The sequence below is a fragment of the Cervus canadensis genome, chromosome 15, assembly GCF_019320065.1.
Source record: "Cervus canadensis isolate Bull #8, Minnesota chromosome 15, ASM1932006v1, whole genome shotgun sequence".
Classification (NCBI taxonomy): Eukaryota; Metazoa; Chordata; class Mammalia; order Artiodactyla; family Cervidae; genus Cervus; species Cervus canadensis.
This window is the reverse complement of record NC_057400.1, coordinates 71,992,984-72,011,555: the sequence shown is the minus strand read 5'-3', so window position 1 is coordinate 72,011,555 and position 18,572 is coordinate 71,992,984.

Below are 18,572 nucleotides of genomic sequence, written 5' to 3'. Positions count from 1 at the left end.
CTACAGGCCAATATCACTTATGAACATAGATGCAAAAATCTTTAACAAAATTCTAGCAAACAGAATCCAACAACATATTTAAAAGATCATACATCATGACTAAGTGGCCCAGGGATGCAAGGATTCTTCAATATTCACAAATCAAAATCACAATGTGATACACCAAATTAACAAATTGAAAGATAAAAACCATATGATTATTTCAATAAATGCAGAGAAAGCCTCTGACAGAATTCAACAACCATTTATGATAAAAACCCTCCAGAAAGAAGGCATAGAAGGAACATACCTCAACATTAAAAAAGCCATATATGATAAACCCACAGCAAACATTATCCTCAATGGTTAAAAATTGAAAGCATTTCCCCTAAAGTTAAGAACAAGACAAGGGTGCCCACTCTCACTACTACTATTCAACATAGTTTTTGAAGTTTTAGCCACTGCAATCAGAGAAGAAAAAGAAATAAAAGGAATCCAGATTGGGAAAAAAGAAGTAAAACTCTCACTGTTTGCAGATCCTCTACATAGAAAACCCTAAAGACTCTACCAGAAAATTACTAGAGCTAATCAATGAATACAGTAAAATTGCAGGATATAAAATTAGCACACAGAAACTTCTTGCATTCCTATACACTAACAATGAGAAAACAGAAAGAGAAACTAAGGAAACAATTCCATTCACCATTGCAACAAAAAGAATAAAATACTTAGGAATAAATCTACCTAAAGAAACAAAAAGACTGTATATAGAAAACTATAAAACACTGATGAAAGAAATCAAAGAGGACACAAATAGGTGGAGAAATATACCACGTTCATGGATCAGAAGAATCAATGTAATGAAAATGAGTATACTACCCAAAGCAATCTATAGATTCAATGCAAACCCTCTCAAGCTACCAACGGTATTTTTCACAGAATTAGAACAAATAATTTCACAATTTGTGTGGAAATACAAAAGACCTCGAATAGCCAAAGCAATCTTGAGAAAGAAGAATGGAACTGGAGGAATCAACCTGCCTGACTTCAGGCTCTACTATAAAGCCACAGTCATCAAGAGAGTATGGTACTGGCACAAAGACAGAAATATAGACCAATGGAGCAAAATAGAAGGCCCAGAGATAAATCCATGCACCTATGGACATCTTATCTTTGACAAAGGAGGCATGAATATATAATGGAGAAAGGGCAATCTCTTTAACAAGTGGTTCTCGGAAAACTGGTCAACCACTTGTAAAAGAATGAAACTAGAACACTTTCTAACACCACACACAAAAATAAACTCAAAATGGATTAAAGATCTAAATGTAAGACTAGAAACTATAAAACTCCTAGAAGAAAACATAAGCAAAACACTCTCTGACATAAATCGTAGCAGGATCCTTTATGACCCACCTCCCACAGTAATGGAAATAAAAGCAAAAATAAGCAAATGGGACCTAATTAAACTTAAAAGCTTTTGCACAACAAAGGAAACTATAGTCAAGGTGAAAAGTCAGCCTTCAGAATGGGAGAAAATAATAGCAAATGAAACAACTGACAAAGAATTAATCTCAAAAATATACAAGCGGCCTCTGCAGCTCAATTCCAGAAAAATAAGTGACCCAGTCAAAAAAAAAAAAATGTGTCAAAGAACTAAACAGACATTTTTACAAAGAAGACATACAGATGGATAGCAAATTCATAAAAAGATGCTCAACATCACTCATTATCAGGGAAATGTAAATCAAAACCACAGTGAGGCTAATTAATTTACAATATTGTAGTGGATTTGCCATGCTGACATGAATCAGCCATGGATTTTTATTAGCCTCCAACTAATAAAAATAAACGAAAAAAAAAAAAAACAAACCACAGTGAGGTACTATCTCATGCCAGTCAGAATGGCTGCTATGAAGAAGTCTAGTAACAATAAATGCTGGAGAGGGTACGGAGAACAAGGAACCCTCATACTGTTGGTGAGAATGCAAACTAGTACAGCCACTATGGAGAACAGTGTGGAGATTCCTTAAAAAACTGGAAACAGAACTGCCATACAACCCAGCAGTCCCACTGCTGGGCATACACAGTGAGGAAACCAGAATTGAAAGACACATGTGTACCCCAATGTTCGTCGCAACACTGTTGACAATAGCCAGGACATGGAAGCAACCTAGATGTCCATCAGGAGATGAATGGATAAGAAAGCTGCTGTGGTACATATACACAATGGATTATTACTCAGCTATTAAAAAGAATGCATTTGAATCAGTTTTAATGAGGTAGATGAAACTGGAGCCTATTATACAGAGTGAAGTAAGCCAAAAAGAAAAGCACCAATACAGTATATTACCACATATATGTGGAATTTAGGAAGATGGCAATGATGAAGACAGCAAAAGAGACACAGATGTAAAGAACAGACTGTTGGACTCTGTGGGAGAAGGCGAGGGTGGGATGATTTGAGAGAATAACATTGAAACACATATATTATCATATGTGAAATAGATCACCAGTCCAGGTTCAATGCATGAGACAAGGTGCTCAGGGCTGGTGCACTGGGATGACCCTGAGAGATGGGATGGGGAGTGAGGTGGGAGGGAGGGTGAGGATGGGGAACACATGTAAATTCATGGCTGATCCGTGTGAATGTATAGCAAAAACGACCACAATATCGTAAATTAATTAGCCTCCAATTAAAGCAAATAAGAAAATTTTAAAACATAATAATAAAGTCCCTATATCCAAATACAGCCACAACATGAGGTCCTGGGGATTACAACTTCAACATATAAATGGGGGTGACACAATTCAGCCCAAATACCCGCCTGACCTCTCCCCTCCTCTGCTTCCTGTGTCCACTCCCTGTCCTTAGTCCAAGCTCCATATGATGAAGTATGGAAGATTTTTCTCTACGTTTATTCCTTCTGAGTTTTGATCTAATCATTGGCTTCAAATTGCATCTTTTGGCCATGAATTTGGTGCACATTTTGGAAAAGAGGATCTTGGTCCTGTCCTGAGTGTGCAGTTTGGGAAGGGTGTATCACAAAGGACTGGAAGAATAACTGTGGCTATACAGGATGGAGTAGGTCATGGTGGAGGTGCTGGAGGGGATCTCAGCTGCAACTTCTCCTTTCCCTGGTTCTGTGCTTATTAGAAGACCAACAACCAGAGGCAGACTTGAGCTGATCAAAGACAACAGCAAACTCAGGCCCTGTTGCTGTATTATACAGCTCCCTACAGTGCAGTGGGCATGTCCAACGCCACCTTTGGGGACCTGCAGGACAACAGCATAGGGAGCGGAGTGATGACTTTTCCTAGATCAAGACAAAAGGAGCAATGACTGCCAAGTGCAAACATATCTGAATGGTGTCCACAGCATGCCACCTACCATCCCCATCCTCCCCTGATGTCACAATGCTGACCCAGCAGCCATGGGCTATGAGAAGCATGCCAGACAGACTACAGGCCTTCTGAGACCCTAGAGACAACAGGCTCCTTACCCTGAGGTCTTCATAAGACTCCATCCAAGCCTTGAAACGTGTTGCTGGCCTTTCAAGTGTACCCGTTCCAGATGCACAGGATGACTTCTTGACTATTGAGAAAAAACAAAAAAACAAAAAACTCATTTATTTCCTGAGACAGCCAGCAGAGTTATGGTGTTCTGGCCCTCTTGGCTGAAATCACACTGGATAAGCCTAAGTTTGAGGAGAGAATGAGCAGATTCTAGGAGAGAAGCAATGCAGAGACTTGAGAAAGGGGCTTTGGGGGAGCCATAACCTTGCCCTACAACTCCTCTCTCCTGCCCCATGTTCTTTGAGGCTGGCCTGGAAAATTCACTGTTTCCCAAAGTGGAACCACAGAAATGTGTGGGAAAGGGTGGTGAGGAAGCCTCTGAGGAGCTCTGGATCTTTATTTTTCAGTGCAGAAAGAGTTTAGCTAGAAGCAAAGCAATAGATAAGAAGGGATTTATTAGAGTAAAATGCTGTGAAGCTTATAAGCAGGCAGGCAAGAGGATGCTGCCCTGAGGACTTGGTGGGCTACGGTTTTATAATCAAAGAAAAAGTGGGGAGGGGGGAAAGACCACCTTCTTCCTCATTTTTGAGTAAATAGCAAGCCTCCACCTCCATCATCAGCTCTTCCTCCATGTCAGATGGGGGAAATTTCTTGCCCCTACATGGTCAAATAGGGAATGTTATGGCACTATTCAAATTAACAGAAGGGTGGTAAAAAGCACTAAAATTAGTAAATCATCTCACGTTTCAGTATAATGTCACTTCTCTATATTTTTGCTCTTACTGTGTGCAAAGAAGCATGTCCTGGGGATCACTAACTTACTGAGCTCACTGGGCAGCATGTGGGTCTCATTCCATCATTGTTTATTGTTTTGGGGCATGTCTTGTGCTTCCGTTGCATGGTTTTCTTGCTAAGCAAGCTTGCTTGGTTTTTCTGTTAAGCAAACCTGTTTTCCTGAATGATCATGAATATACATGGGTTTCATAATTTTTTCTTCATTCTTGATCCCTTAGTGGAATTAACTGTTTAATCACCTGTTTTCTATCTTTACTCTGTCCCTATCCAAAGGGCTCATCGTCAAACGAACCACTGCTGGGAATTCCACTCAGGGAAAGGTCCTGGTGATGTTCAGAGTTTTCCACAGGTAAGTGTCAGGGGTGCCTTGGGTGCCAGCTATTCTGACTGTTGTAGCCCATGTTGAAATTTCCTTTATGGTATTCTCATCATCCAAGCATGTGAGCATTTGCTGCAATACAGGCAGTCCTTTCTACTGAGGGACAGTTTTACTAGAAAGATCTCTACTCATTTGAGCTCATAACTGTCACGTGTTATTTGTGTGCATGTACAACATGTGTGAGTGTGTGTGTGTGTGTGTGAATGTGCAGTTGATAGATATCAAAATGGGAAATGAGCATACCCAGTTCCATTTCTAGGAATTTCTTCTTCAGAAATACCTGTACAATTGTGTAAAACATTGTGTTTTAAGGTGTTCATGGAGGAATTATAATAATGCCCTCCCTGGCACTGGGACTGTTGAAATCATCCCATCCAGTCTCCTATTTGATGGAGGAATTTCCACAACATACTTGTCAAAGAGATTATTCCAATTATAAGTCCTTGAGCTTTCAGGAAGGGAGGGGAGAAGCTCTTTTCTCACTTTCTGTCTTCCCTTCCTTGCTTGTTTCTTCACTGTGACCCTCTTGACACAGGCCATAGAGATCCATGGAGAAGGAAACAGGAGCCTTGGTGGAATTCCTGGGCATCTGGACCTTCTCCTTAGTGACTACCTGGAAGAAACCCATCATAGCCTCACTGTGCACGGCTCTGGAGGCCTGGGAGATGACTCCAATCACAGGGCACCAGCAGCAGGGCAGTCATAGGCAAGGCAAATGTGCACAGTGACAGAAGCTCCATAGCTGCCTGCCCAGGGCAGGTAACTGCAATGTTACCCGGTCTGAAAAGAAGCCAAGCCAACACATCCTCAGAGGGTGTTAACATTGCCCAGGAGGCTTCTTTCATCACAGATGGGGAACTCCAGGCTTTGACACTGGTGATGGTAGAGCACAGAGCACTGATGACTTTGGTGAGTGATGACTTTGGTGGTGGTGGTGAGCACCAATGACTTTGGTGAGTGGTGACTTTTGGTGACTTTGGGAGGGACCACTGCAAGCCTATTGCAATAACAGTGAAGGTCAATTGTGGGATCCTGTCTCAGCCTTGCAGAGTGCACACTAAAGAGTAAAGGTAAGAAAGCCAGACCATCTCTGTGCCCAGCACTGCAGCCCAGGGGAAGGGAAAGAAGAGAAAAGAAGGACAGAGGTTCTGAGGGAAGAGTGCCCTTGCTGTAGGATTGTGTAATAAATTGAGAACACAGTGAGAAAAGCATATATATCATCTACTCACAAAAATTTGCTGACAAATAGCCATCCCCTACTTATCAGATAGTTTATTTGATCTAATTGATTACCCCTTCCTTTCTGGGCATCTGCGAGCAGCATGTTCCAGCAGAAGGAGCAACATACTATTATTCTGTATGAATTTGAGTGAAACACAAGAGTGAGCATCCTTTCCCTCAAATTGCTTCCTGTCAGGGAGAAGAGGAAGGCAACCAAGAAAATAATCCAGTCCCATGAGGGGATGGCCAGTGTCAGGAATGAGGCAGGCAAAGTACTTTGTAAGCATTAAGGAGGGAGTCTTAACCCACAGGAGTAGCTCACCACTTCCTAGGGGCACTTACAGCTCAGTCAGAACCCAAAAGATCACTAGTAGTGAACTTGGCCAGGAACAAGAGGTGGACCAAGAGGCTGGTACTGAACAAACATTCACATTCCAAGTACACAGCAGAGGCAACAGGCTGCAGCCACTAATCCAGTAAAAAGGGTGTGGTGTGCTTGTGAAGCCAGAACAGAGAATCAGGAAGGGAGAGAGAAGATGGATCAAGGAAAGTGGGCAGAGGACTGAACATGGCATGTTAGGAATCCTGGCGCTTCACTAAGAGAAGTGAAAGCCTTGGCAAGTTTTAAGCTTGAAAACAAGGTTAGTGGAACACCAGCCAGCCAAATGTGAATTTCTGAACCCAGGAAGAACAATACCTGCTATCCAGCAGCCATTGAGCTGCCACCACAAGCTACCTCCATTCCCTATGGTGAACAAGGAATATGAATATGAATATGAATACTCAAATTGCAGGATGCTGGCCCAAGATAGCTGAGATACATATGAAAGGAATGCCTTTAGTAAGCCCAGACTCTTGCATCTTCCCATACAGAGAAAAGTGCTAAATTCATTAACTTGAGATATCTGGTTTTCCTTAACTAACAATAATCTTTTGGTATTCAGATTACCTGCCTCTTGCTGCAAACTTCTATATAAACTTACTCCTCCCCCCTCACCTGCTTCCCCAGAGGTTACCCAGTTCTGTCAAGGTTACATGAAATGCTGTCTGCCAGGTTTGAAGTTCTAAAAATTCCCACCAAATAAAACAGAACTGTCAACTTATAGGTTGTGACTATTTTAAGTGGACTTACAAATGAAGGGATACTCATTGGGGAAGGAAAGGTTTGGGGTCATGTTTTTCATGGCAACCTGAGCACAGGTTGGAAAAGAATTTCCAGACACAGAGTACTATAGCAAGGAGTGAGTTTATTAAGAACAAAGAACAGAGATAATGTGGGTGTTGTAAACATAGTGGGCCAACCACCTGATAGACCAGAGAAAGTCAACAGGACACTGTTGGTTGGAACAGTGGACTGACTCAGGAGAGAGCCAATACTTTTCATGGGTTTGTAGGCAATTTTTATAGTCTAAAAACAAAGAAAACTGTTGCTGGAAGGGTGGCATTAGGTGATTGGTTAGCACACTATAGGGTAAGTACTGGGGTGGGAATTTTTGCCTAATTTGGGGCCAGGAGGCTGCATGGTAAGGGTTAGGGAGGCTTTTGGCAATGGTTACAATGAAGCTCAGTCAGTTCCAGAGATGACCTTGGTTCTGGGCTCCATCTCTATGGCCTTGATGCAAGGCCTTGCATCTGTGGCCTTGGAATAGGACTCTTCAGTATTCTCTGATTTTCATACCAGCTCCACCTTCCCACGGGGCGGGACAGGGAGGGTGGGGATTTTTGCCCTTATCCAACCTTGAAGGGAAATGTCATGGCCTCAGTGCATAATGGTTGCTTCTTCTCTGCAAGGCTAATTTTATTATGAAAGCATAATGAGCTAAAGGTTACATTCAAACACCAGAGATTCCTACCTTTCCCCACCTTTCTTTATCTGCCTCCAGAACACTTATCCCTCAAAATATGTGGTTTCCTGTCTGTCTGGAGGTTCCTGCCTTTCTTTGCCCATGGACCCCTGCTTTTCACACAATGTGAGGTTTTCTACTATCCGATCTCTGCTCATATCTGGCTACCTGCCTGCTTTAACACCTCTACAAAGATGAGGTCGCTAACTATTGCAGTCACTGACTTTTAACACATCCTGGAAGGTGTTCAGGGTGGAGTTTAGGAATGAAGTACTCTGTGCTCTGGGAAAAACTGTCAGAACAAATCTTCAGATATTAAGATATTTTCAGGAGAAGACTGTATGAGCTCAATTTCCTGCATCTTTCCATATCTATAAACACACTAAAATCACTAATGGAGACATTTATTCCTCATGACTTGCACCAAGCCTCTGCCAAAATGTGTGCTTGAGTACTCTTATCTCCCCTCACCAAAATCATGTGTACTGACCTTCCCCTCCTCAGCTGAACAGTTCCTCAGAGCTTGCTGAGGACCTGTCTCCTGGCTATTGTCCTCATTTTGTTACCAATAAAATTTAATTTACAACTCTCATGTTATGCTTTTTTTTTTTCTTTTTTCAATTGACACTTCGCACCAGTCGTGTGTTATTGAACACAAGTCTGTGTACCCAAATACACAGTGAGGCCAGGCAAACCAAAATATTAGAATTTGGAGCACAGATACATTGATTACAAGGTCAAGCAAGGAGGATGATGGCTGATGCCAAAAAAATCTGAACTCTTCAATTGCTTTCAGGCAGAGTTTTCAAAGGCAACATCTGAGGTGAGGGCTGCAGGGGTGTGACTTTCCTCTGACTGATTGGTGGTGTTCCACAAATCATGCGCTCCGTCTGAAGTTACCATTCTCTTTACTGGGTGGGGCTTTAGTTATTGCTCAAAGATATATTGTTATGTAAAATACTTGAGGAAGAACTAAGGCCCACTATTGTTTCTTGACCACTTTTCCTTTGCTTCTGCCTTCCCTCACTTACCTAATTAGTAACTGTTTGATCTGTCCTTTGGAATTCAGGAAGGTCTAGGAGTCTGAAGCCTTTTTCCTATAAACAAAAAGCAGGGGACAGAGAAGGGTTTTTGTGCACTGAGGGCCCCATAGTGTCCAGCTGTTTTTATCAGAACAGATGAGGGGGATAGGGACATAACATTTTTTTTTTTTTCCAAAGTTTATCATAAAATGAACTCAGGAGCAGGAGACACCCATGGGACAGAATATGAGCACCTTTCTTATCAACTTTTTTTTGCTATTGTCCCCCTTTTATAATAAGAACACTGGGGCTCCTGCCTAACTCCCACCACACAGACTTAGTGCCCCTGACAGGGTTTTTAACCTGGTCTCTGGCCCAAATTCAGTTTGACTGTGTAGAATTTATTATCCCAAAATGTCCCTTTGGCATATTAATTGTTTTAAGCTGGTTATTTTCTAAAAAAAAAAAAAAAGTAGACAGGGGGAAAACCCTGAAAACCAATTAACCTTTTGTAAGAAAGTTTACATTTGCAAGGGAAAGCTCCAAAGATGGGGAGTCTCCTTTGCCATACCTAGAAGAGGAGGAAGACAACCATATCTCTAGAAAGTCCTATCAGCATAGAAATTAGTGACTTATATCTGCATCACAATCACCCCTATTTACCATCCAGAACTGAGTCTTCCCACCCTCCACATCATCTTGTCTTTAGCTGAAGCTGGTATATAAGGTGAGGGTTTTGGCCACTTTGGTGAATTGCTCAGTTTTCCTGGGTCTCTCCCATGTATGTTCTGTTCAAAGTGGCTTCAGTCGTGTCTAACTTTTTGCAACCCTATGGAACATAGCTTGCCAGGCTCCTCTGTCCATAGGATTCTCTAGGCAAGAATACTGGAGTGTGTTGCTGTGCCCTCCTCCAGGGGATCTTCCCAACCCAGGGATCTAGCCCAAGTCTTTTATGTCTCCTGCACTGACAGGTGGGTTCTTTACCATATGAGTAGTCCATGTATTCATGTTGTTAAATGTTGTTTGATTTCCTCCTTTTCATCTGTCTCTTGGCATCTTAATTCTTAGACCAGCCAGAAAATCTAGATGGATAGAGGAAAATTTCTTCCTCCCTGACAGCTGTTTACCAGGGCTTTCTTTAGAGTTGTCAGATAAAATACAAGTCAACCAATTAAATTTAAATTTAAAATAAACAACTTTTTAAAAATGTATAAACATGATAGTTTTCCATTACTACTGCAACAAATTACTACAGAATTAGTGGTTTACAGGAACTGACATTTATTATCTCACAATTCTGGAAGCTAGAAGATTGCAATGGGTCTCCTTGGCTAAGATCAGGGTGTCAGCAAGGCCATGTTCCTGTCTGTAGGTCCTGGGGAGAATCCAGCTATATGCTTTTTCCAAATTCCAGGGGCTGCCAGCATTCCTTGGCCTATGGCTCCTTATCCATCTTCAAAGCACAATCAGTTGAGCTTTGCATCACTCTGACACTGACTATTCTGCCTCCTTCTTCCCCATTTGATATTCCTTGTGATTTCACTGGTCTCATTCAGATAACCCAGATGATGTTCTTATTTTAGGTTTATTGGCAATCTTAATTCCCTTTTGAACACATTCACAGTTTTCTGGGGATTAGGACATCTCCTTGGTGGCTTTATTCTACCAATCCTATAAATATCACCTAAGTATTGCATAAGGCATCAGTTCAGTTCAGTTCAGTTCAATCACTTGTATCCGACTCTTTGTGACCCCATGAACTGCAGCATGCCAACCTCCCTGTCCATCACCAACTCCTGGAGTTTACTCAAACTCATGTGCATCGAGTCAGTGATACCATCTAGCCATCTCATCCTCTGCCATCCCCTTCTCCTCCTGCCCCCGATCCTTCCCAGCATTAGGGTCTTTTCCAATGAGTCAACTCTTCGCATGAGGTGGCCAAAATACTGGAGTTTCAGCTTCAACATCAGTCCTTCCAATGAACACCCAGGACTGATCTCCTTTAGGATGGACTGGTTGGATCTCCTTGCAGTCCAAGGGACTCTCAAGAGTCTTCTCCAACACCACAGTTCAAAAGCATCAATTCATAAGTCATAATTATACACAAATGTGTCCACTTTACTCTAAACTTCAAATTTAGCTAGGCCGTCTGTATTTTATCTGTCTTATCTGATAACCTTCAGTCTGGTCCTGGGGTTCTGCTTCTGCCAGTCTTCTTCCAGAGATTGATATTGAGGACTCAACCTCTGTGCGCTGGTACTGAATCAAGTCTCAAAGACAGAGGTTTGGGTGAAACAGAAAACAATTGCTAAACTTCATTTTTCAGGGAAAGGAAAAAGTATGTGTCCTTCAAAACTGTGTGTCCCAACCCAGTTATAGTTCATGAATAATTTTATAGCAGTGGTTTAAGGGCAGGTTTTCTGATAAGAATTCGAGAATGTGAAGGGCTGTACTCTTTGAATCTGGCCTCAGGTGGTCTTTTCTGGAACAAAGAATGCAAATGTCTTCCATTTGTTAGAGGTATTAGTTCTGTAAAGGCTTCCCTGGTGTCTCCGATGGTAAAGAATCTGTCTGCAATGCAGGAGACCTGGGTCTGATCCCTGGGTTGGGAAGTTCCCCTGGAGAAAGGAAAGGCTACTCATTTACCCATTCCAATATTCTTGCTTGGAGAATTCCATGGACAAAGGAGCCTGGTGGACTAGAGTCCATGGGGTCACTGAGTCCATGACTCAGCAACTAACACTTTCTTTCTTAGTTATGCAAAGAGTTCAAAGATATTGTTATGTGTATCCCTTAAGGGGGATCCAGGACCCTGATTCTTGACTGCACTGTTGTTTCTTGGCTGCTCCTCCTTCATCTCTGTATCCCTTCTCTTCTCTGATTAGTAACCCTTTACTAAAGGCTGCCATGCCCAGGAGCCCCACAGGATCCCGCTTGATTTCAGTGTCACATATCATGTGTCAGGCTTCATCCCACATCAGGGCTCTGTGCCAACATCCTCCCTAGAAATCCCCATGTTTCCTGGGTCTGGTTGGATTTAACAGCTTGGACTACCAGCACCTCCTAGTGATGTCATCTACCCAACCCAGCTCCTACGTGCTTTGCAGGACTCCTAAACTGCCAGCACCTCCCTGGGGTGTCATGTGTATAGCTTAGCTCCTGTTTGCCTTGCAAGTCTCCTGTCCAATCCTAGCATCTTTCACAGGGAGACCAGGAAGCAGGTGATGCAAACACTCCACATTTCTCAGACAAGAGATGTGCTCAGGACTGAGTTCATATCAAGCTAGCAGAAACAGAGCTGTACTAGGAAAAGTGTGTGGTTAAGGCACATAGCGCACATCAAACCAAAAGTTTTCAGGGTCAGAAGGGTGGCATGACTTCACTGGGGCTAAGTGACTCCACGGATAAGAAGACCCATGGGGAAGAAGACATTGAGAGAAAACCCACATTGGAGGATGGGTGGGAAAGATGTCTGTGAGGAGGAAGAGAGTTAATGAGATGGAGATAGGGAGGTAAAGGAGAAGAGATGAAGAAGGCTAACTAGATGACTTAAGAAAGAGGAATTTAGGCTGGCATAAAGGCAGGAGGCAGATCCACAGTCTGAGCTATAACAGGTGAGGCAGAAGCAATATCTTGCATCCCAAGTCCCTCCCCACTAACATGGAAACCTCATGAGGCCTTTCAGGGGAAGACTCCCTGTAGTGTCCTTCTGGGGCAAGACCACTCACTGCAAGTGCCTTCTCTGCTATCTTCTTCTTTCACCTGTATAAATCTCCAGGGGTCCTGAACCTCCCTGCAGGGCTGCCCAGCATGTTAGCTGGAATTGCACAGCCTCTCATTTGCTGTTGTTTTTGTTCAGTCACCAAGTCGTGTCTGACTCTTTGCGATCCCATAGGTTGGAGCATGCCAACCTTCACCTTCCCTTCACTTTCCCTTCACCATGTCCCAGAGTTTTCTCAAATTCATGTCCATTTTGTCAATGATGCTATCTAACCATCTCATCCTCTCCCACCCCCTTCTCCTTTTGCCTTCAATCTTTCCCAGCAACAGTGTTTTTTCCAATGAGTTGGCTCTTCACATCAGGCGGCCAAAGTATTGGGGTTTCATCTTCAGTATCAGTCCTTTCAATGAATATCCAGGGTTGATTCCCCTTCAGATTGACTAGTTTGATCTCCTTGCTGCCCAAGGGACTCTTAAAAGTCTCCTCCAGCACCACAATTCAAAAAACATCAACATTCAGCCTTCTTTGTGGCCCAACTTTCACATCCATACATGACTACTGGAAAAAACAGAGCTTTGACTATATAGACCTTTGCAGACAAAGGTCTCTGCTTTTTAATACACTGAATGGTTTATCATAGGTTTCCTTCCAAGGAATAAATGTCTTTTAATTTAACGACTGCAGCCACCATCCACAGGGATTTTGAAGCTCGAGAGAATAAAATCTATCAATCACTGCTTCTACTTTTTTCTCTTGCATTTTCCATAGAGTGATGGGATCAGATGCCATGATCTTAGTTTTTTCAATGTTGAATTTTAAGCCAGCTTTTTCACTCTCCTCTTTCACGCTCATCAAGAGGCTCTTTAGTTCCTCTTCACTTACTGTCATTAGTGGTATAATCTGCATAGCTGATGCTGTTGATATTTCTCCTGGCAATATTGGTTTAAACTTGTGATTCATCCAACCCAGCATGTTTTATGATGTACTCTACATATAAGTTAAACAAGCAGGGTGACAATCTACAGCTTTGTTGTATTTCTTTCCCAACTTTGAACCAGTCCATTGTTCCATGTCTGGTTTTAGCTGTTGCTCCTTGACTGGTATACAGGCTTCTCAGGAGACAGGTAAAGACATCTTTTTAAGAATTTTCCAGGTTTTTTTTGTTGTTGTTGTTGTTTGTTTGTTTTGTTTTGTTTTTAACGAGTTCAATTGTACAGTAGCTTGAACAATCTTTGGCTTGGTCCTTCTTTGAAATTGGAATGAAAACTGACTTTTTTCAGTCCTGTGGCCACTGCTGAGTTCCAAATTTACTAACATATTGAGTTCAGCACTTTAGCTATATCATGCTTTATGATTTTAAATAACACAGCTGGACTTCCATCACCTCCATTAGTTTGTTCTTAGTAATGCTTTGACTTGTGTGCGGAGTGCATCTGAGAGACGCTGGGCTGGAGGAGGCAAAAGCTGTAATCAAGATTGCCGGGAGAAATATCAGTAACCTCAGATATGCAGATGACACCACCCTTATGGCAGAAAGTGAAGAGGAACTGAAGAGCCTCTTGAAGAAGGTGAAAGAGGAAAGTGAAAAAGTTGGCTTAAAACTCAACATTCAGAAAACCAGGATCATGGCATCCGGTCCCATCACTTCATGGCAGATAGATGGGGAAACAGTGGAAACAGTGGCAGACTTTATTTTTCTGACCTCCGAAATCACTGCAGATGGTGATTGCAGCCATGAAATTAAAAGACGCCTACTCCTTGGAAGGAAAGTTATGACCAACCTAGACGGCATATTAAAAAGCAGAGACATTACTTTGCCAACAAAGGTCCATCTAGTCAAGGCTATGGTTTTTCCCATGGTCATGTATGGATGTGAGAGTTGGACTGTGAAGAAAGCTGAGTGCCAAAGAACTGATGCTTTTGAACTGTGGTGGTGGAGAAGACTCTTGAGAGTCCCTTGGACTGCAAGGAGATGCAACCAGTCTATCCTAAAGGAGATCAGTCCTGGGTGTTCATTGTAAGGACTGATGTTGAAGCTGAAACTCCAATACTTTGGCCACCTGATGCAAAGAACTGACTCATTGGGAAAGACCCTGATGCTGGGAAAGATTGAGGGCAGGAGGAGAAGGGGACGACAGAGGATGAGATGGTTGGATGACATCATCGACTCGATGGACATGGGTTTGGGTAGACTCTGGGAGTTGGTGATGGACAGGGAGGCCTGGCGTGCTGCAATTCATGGGGTCGCAAAGAGTTGGACATGACTGAGCAACTGAACTGAACTGAACTGAACTGAATGCTTCCTAAGGCCCATGTGACTTCACATTCCAGGATGTCTGTCTCTAGGTGACTGACCACACCATCATGGTTATATGAGTCATTAAGTTATTTTTTTGTATAGTTCTGTTTATCCCTGCCATCTCTTCTTAATCTCTTGTGCTTCTATTAGGTCCTTATCATTTCTGTCCTCTATTATGCCCATCCTTGAATGAAATTTTCCCTTGATATCTCCAATTTTCTTGACGAGATCTCTAGTATTTTCCAGTCTATCGTTTTCCTCTATTTCTTTGCATTGTTCATTTAAGAAGGCCTTCTTATCTTTTCTTGCTATTCTCTGGTACTCTGCATTCAAGTGGGTATACTTTTCCCTTTCCCCTTTGCCTTTTGCTTTTCTTCTTTCCTCAGCTATTTGTAAAGCCCCCTTAGGTAATCACTTTGCCTTTTGTATCTCTTTTTCTTTGGGATGATTTTGGTCACTGCCTCCCATATAGTGTTAGAAACTTCTGTCGATAGTTCCTCAGGCAGTCTGTCTACCAAATCTAATCCCTTGTATATATTCAACACCCCCACTGTATAATCATAAGGATTTTGATTTAGGTCTTACCTTAATGGCCTAGTGGTTTTCCCTACTTTCTTTAATCTAAGCCCGAATTTTGTAGTAAGCAGCTGATGATCTGAACCACAGTCAGCTCCAGGTCTTGTTTTTGCTGACTATACAAAGCTTCTCCATCCTTGAATGTAGATAATATATTCAATCTGATTTCAGTATTGACCACTTGGTGATGACCACATGTAGTGTCCTCTCTTGTGTTGCTGGAAAATGGGGGCTTGCTATAACAGGTGTGTTCTCTTGATACAATTCTCTTAGATTTTTCTCCGTTTCATTTTGTACTCCAAGATCAAACTTGCCTGTTATTCCAGGTATCTCAGCCTCTCATTACCAGGGCACATTTTTCCCAAAGAAAATTCTCAGTTTTCTAAATATGGGAGGAGAGATCAAGAAGAACAGACATAGTCTCTTCAAACATCTGCATTCCAGGGAGAGGTGACCATAGAGATGGGAGCCAAAGAGTGGGACACAACTGTATGTCCCTATCCATCTCCCATGAAGAGGGTCATGCCTGACATTCCTGCTGATCCATTTCTTATTTCTTCCTAGACTGTTGTCTTTTGTTCTAGATTAGCTTGTGACCTCATCTGAGAAAAGACATACCTTTATTTTAATTTATCATCCTTTTGGCTTCAGATTCTAGCTGAAACTTACCCTGCTCCAATCACCCGTGACTTGCTGGTACTTTGGAGATCTAATTCCTGGGCAGTCCACATTTTGAGAGAAAAGGTGTTTTTTTGAGAATGAATTCTAGATTGACTTTGACAAACTGGAATGAATATATCCTGGAAATCTCAACTCCTTAGAAGTCTTTTCTATTCTCCTCTTTTAAGACAAAGAAGCAAATCACACACACACATACACACACACCCCACAGCAAGCTCTTTCTTTCTTTTTTTTTTTTTTTCATTTATTTTTATTAGTTGGAGGCTAATTACTTTACAATATTGTAGTGGTTTCTGCCATACATTGACATGAATCAGCCATGGATTTACATGTGTTCCCCATCCCAATCCACCCTCCCGCCTCCCTCCCCATCCCATCCCTCTGGGTCTTCCCAGTGCACCAGCCCTGAGCACTTGTCTCTTGCATCCAACCTGGGCTGGTGATCTGTTTCATCCTTGATAGTATACTTGTTTCAATGCTATTCTCTCAGAACATCCCACCCTTGCCTTCTCCCACAGAGTCCCAAAGTCTGTTCTGTATATCTGTGTCTCTTTTTCTGTTTTGCATATTGGGTTATTGTTACCATCTTTTTAAATTCCATATGTATGCTTTAGTATACTGTATTGGTCTTTATCTTTCTGGCTTACTTCACTCTGTATGATGGGCTCCAGTTTCATCCATCTCATTAGAACTGATTCAAAGGATTCCTTTTAATGACTGAGTAATATTCCATGGTGTATATGTACCATAGCTTCCTTATCCATTCGTCTGCTGATGGGCATCTAGGTTGCTTCCATATCCTGGCAATTATAAACAGTGCTGCGATGAACATTGGGGTGCATGTGTCTCTTTCAGATCTACTTTTCTCGATGTGTATGTCCAGGAGTGGTATTGCTGGGTCATATGTCAGTTCTATTTCCAGTTTTTTTAAGGAATACAAGACAGTATGGTACTGGCACAAAGACAGAAATATAGATCAATGGAACAGAATTGAAAGTCCAAAGATAAATCCACGTACCTATGGACACCTTATCTTCGACAAAGGAGGCAATGATATACAATGGAAAAAAGACAACCTCTTTAACAAGTGTTGCTGGGAATACTGGTCAACCACTTGTAAAAGAATGAAACTAGAACACCTTCTAACACCATACATGAAAATAAACTCAAAATTGATTAAAGATCTACATGTAAGACCAGAAATTATAAAACTCCTGGAGGAGAACATAGACAAAACACTCTCCAACATAAATCACAGCAAGATCCTCTATGACCCACCTCCCAGAATATTGGAAATAAAAGCAAAAATAAACAAATAGGACCTAATGAAACTTAAAAGCTTTTGCACAACAAAGGAAACTATCAGCAAGGTGAAAAGACAGCCCTCAGAATGGAAGAAAATAATAGCAAACGAAGCAACAGACAAAGGATTAGTCTAAATAATATACAAGCAGCTCCTGCAGCTCAATTCCAGAAAAATAAATGACCCAGTTAAAAAATGGACCAAAGAACTAAACAGACATTTCTCCAAAGAAGACATACAGATGGCTAACAAACACATGAAAAGGTGCTCAACATCACTCATTATCAGAGAAATGCAAATCAAAACCTCAATGAGATACCATTACACGCCTGTCAGGATGGCTGCTATCCAAAAGTCAACAAGTAATAAACGCTGGAGAGGGTGTGGAGAAAAGGGAACCCTCTTACACTGTTGGTGGGAATGCAAACTAGTACAGCCACTATGGAGAACAGTGTGGAGATTCCTTAAAAAACTGGAAATAGAACTGCCATATGACCCAGCAATACCACTCCTGGGCATACACACTGAGGAAACTAGATCTGAAAGAGACACGTGCACCCCAATGTTCAAGTTCTTTTCAAGTAAGACTGCAAAAGTAGCTCTAAGGAACTTTTGATCTTAGAACCTGTGCAGGGTAAAGACCTAGGGATCTGAATTTTTAACAAGCTCTCAGATGAGTCTTTTGGAAAGGTTGGGAAACACCAACCAGACAACTGAAATGGGGTAAAGTCTCTTAGCCCATGCTGGGCATGATTTCAGATACTTTACACTATTGTTCTGTTTTATCCTCACATCAAATCAATACATAGTCAGCAGACGAATAGATAAGGAAGCTGTGGTACATATACACCATGGAATATTACTCAGCCATTAAAAATAATTCATTTGAATCAGTTCCAATGAGATGGATGAAACTGGAGCCTCTTATACAGAGTGAAGTAAGCCAGAAAGATAAAGACCAATACAGTATACTAATGCATATATATGGAATTTTAAAAGATGGTAACAATAACCCTATATGCAAAACACAAAAAGAGACACAGATGTACAGAACAGACTTTGGGACTCTGTGGGAGAAGGTGAGGGTGGGATGTTTCGAGAGAACAACATTGAAACAAGTATACTATCAAGGGTGAAACAGATCACCAGCCCAGGTTAGATGCATGAGACAAGTGATCAGGGCTGGTGCACTGGGAAGACCCAGAGGGATGGGTTGGAAAGGGAGGCGGGGGTCGG